We start from the raw sequence: 3754 nt of genomic DNA on the forward strand, positions 1-3754 counted from the left end.
CGATTTAAGAACTAAAAATATGCATTCATTTTTTCAGGTCATTAACGAAATAAATTTTATTTGCAACATTGTGATGAAAAAGTACTAAAGCATCGTATCTAAAAGGTTATTAAAAAAAACAAGAATTTGTCTTTGGACTTCTTATCTACCATGATTATTCATTTACTATATACTTAAAATATAAAGTCGTCATATTGAATATCTATATTGAATTTTGACAAGTCTCAATCAAAAAGTAAAATAGCAAAAATACCGGACTCCAAGGAAAACTCAAAACTGAAAAGCCCAAAGATATCAAACGAATGAAAACAACTGTTATAATCCTGACTTGGTACAGGCATTTTCTTACGAAGAAAATAATGGATTACATGTGATATAAAATTCGACGTTTTCAAAAATATAGATATTAAAGTACTAGAATAATAAAAAGAAATAAAGATATTAATGATAAAGACATGTTTGAGATGATTTGACATGAAACAGCGTGTTCTTGACACTTGCTGAAGTCATAGACTTAAAGAAAACTGAAGCAGACAAATCTGTACAATTTTGAAATGATCAAGTCGTTTTGGAAAAATTGTGATAATCAAAATATCCGTTTTTGATTAATGTTTTTTTTTCTTAATTACTCACATTAGTTAGTTATTCTAAAACGTGAAAACGTTGTATCCATGTGCTCATTGTTCATATATTCTATTTGTTTTTTGTATTTTTCTTTTTTCACAATCCACGCACGGGTTATCACGGGTAGGTGGAAAAAGTAGCGCACTATTTGAGGTGACAATAATGCAACCAACAGAAAAAGATTATCGGATTTAACACATTAGGAAGATACATGTTCATGATTTTATCTTTTTTAAGGAAACTTTTGAAAGCCTGTCGTAAACAGAGGCACTAAAGTCTAAAATAAAACATTTCGATCAACCTAGAAAGGGCAGAATGAACAACGCCAAACTTCATGCAATCAGCTATAGTTTCTTTGCGTTAGAGTTTGGTTTTTGAAATTCACATACATGTATATATATATCATGACAGACGTCATGACTATCTTATACGTATACTGACAAACGGCTTCAACTGTTTATGAAAGCTGTTACATGTATAAGATTATCCGTATACAAATAGTCTTAGGGCTATAATTAGTTACATGTATGCTCTAACTAAATAATTCTTTTTTCTTCTACGGACTTTATAGGATAACATCGTGGCATTATACATGTTATATTATACAATATGTATATGTCTTCTTAGAGTTAATTAAAAGAGAAATTAAGAACATACATTTTTGAAGATATTTTGCGTACATATAGCCTATGTTTATTTTGATTTGCATTTGATTTACTAAAACATTTATTCCACATTTTCATGGAGTTGTCAGAAATTTGATATTAGTAATAATATTTAAAATATAAACTGTTAATACAATGTATATTAACATATTCTGTCTTAAAATCAGCAAACGGATTTTCTTCTCCAGGGTTACATAGTGCGTTCGTCCAAAATGATAAAATCAGTTTTACTTACAAAGAAGAAGGGTAATTAATGCCCAGTTTTGGCGCAAGAAAATAAAATATTTCAAATTTGCAAATAATGTTTGGAAGTCTATAAGATTAAAAACTATTGATGAATGTTAATATTATATTGATTTTAGGATACTAAACGTCTTTCGCGTTTTAAATATAAAGATAAGAAGATGTACATGTGGTATATAAAGGCAACAGTAGTATACTGCTGTATGATTTCAAATGAGACACCCCCAAAAAGAGACCAAATGACATAGAAATTAACAACTACAGGTACCGTATAGCCTTCAACAATGAGCAAAACCATAATTACATAGTCAGTTATAAAAGGCCCCGAAATGACAAATGTCAAACAATTCAAACGATAAACGAACACATTTGTTTTTAACTGCTGATTGAAGAAAATTATCAATTGTAAAACCAAATTATAGATTATGGTAGCGAGTAACATAATTATTTGTTATAAATATGACAACATATTTAAAACATAATTTAAATAAACCACTGAACATTCATTACATATTGGGGTGTGTAAAGAACACAAATAAATGTAGAAAGATGTGTAATTCGGGTTAGTTGTTCTCAGTTTATTTTGAGGAAAAGTGTTGATACAACATGGACAGGATGGTTTATTTATACTGCATCTAAAAATCCTGCATAATTTGCAAAACAATAAACCAGTTAAAAAAATGAAAATATTCATGCATAAGAATAACTAAAATATTGACAATTCCAAAATTAATTGCAAAACAAATTAGGTACTCCTGATGAAATACGATAACTTACTAACCATACGAACCAACAGATGCTTTTTGACATATATGATTTTTGAAAATAGGGAGATGCATAAATCTTTCTGATAAAACGGCCTTTTTGTTTTATAGTATTGTTATGATTACCCCATTATCTTGTCGTGTACACGTTTGAAGTTATCATGAGTCCATGAGTAATCTATATATTTAGGATAAACGCATATACGAGGTCGAAAGATCATATTCAACTAATTGTGCTAATTTGCACTCATATTTGCATTTAAAAAAACGTGAGTATCTGACAAAAAGTCACTTGAGTCAAATTCAAATAAATGTATGGGTGTGTAAAGAACACATATAAATATAAAGGAAGATATGTTATTATTGAAAATGAGACAACTCACCACGAGATACCAAATGACTTATCAACAATAGGTCACTGTACGGCCTTCAACAATGAACAAAACCTTACCGTATAGTCAGCTATAAAAGTCCTGCAATATAAAAATGTAAAACAATTCCAACGAGAAAACAAATTGCATGATTTATGTACAAAACAATAAACGAAACATAAGTTTTGATTTAGACGAAAAACTGACATGGTTAGAAAATACAAATAATAACACAATTAAAACCAGAATTCCGTTTTAATATTCTTGTTATGGTTAGAAAATATATAATATTGTATTATTATTGATTGATTGGTGGTGTTTTGACGCCACTTTTTAGCACCACTTTTGGGCTATTTTGTGGAGGCCAGTTTTTATTGATAGAGGAAGCCGGAGTGCCCGGAAAATCCACCGACATTCGATAGGAAAACTGACAATCCTAGTCAATTAAGATTGGAGTCGAGTGCACCCGAAGGGGCGGGGTTTGAACTTACAACCTCAGTGTTGACTGGCTAGTTATTGCAGTAGTAGAACTATTAAGACAACGTGGCCACCGAGGTCCCACGTCACATATAAAGAATAGAGCTATCTGGAAATCTTTGCAAAATAAGGATACAAATCATTAAAGAAACACATTTCAACACTATAACTCGTGTAGTACGATATTTCTCCACTTATCCACTCTCAACAGTTAAGTTTTAACTATTTAAAAAGCTCGGTAAGCCTCGTGCTTTGAATACTAAAATGTAACTGTCTCGAAGGGAGAAATATCGTAACACACTTGTTGCAGTGATGGAATCTATATTTCTCTTAGTGTGTGAGGGTTGACATGATAAGAAATCTAAACATTGAGATGTATCTTTTGTATATTTTGGTTTGTATTTGAAATCTCTTGATATTTCTCGTATACAGATTCGTAAATATTGGACCGATTTATCAAGTTGTCATTTGTTTTATTTTTAGAATTCACCTCAGTATAAGTTTACTTTTCAAACGAGAAATCTATGAAAAGTAAAATTTTATGATTGGATAGTTTAAAATAAAGACAATTCCACGTGATGTCTGAAACCATTTAAAACACAGCGAATGT

The sequence above is a fragment of the Mytilus californianus genome, unplaced genomic scaffold, assembly GCF_021869535.1.
Source record: "Mytilus californianus isolate M0D057914Y unplaced genomic scaffold, xbMytCali1.0.p SCAF_9, whole genome shotgun sequence".
Lineage (NCBI taxonomy): Eukaryota > Metazoa > Mollusca > Bivalvia > Mytilida > Mytilidae > Mytilus > Mytilus californianus.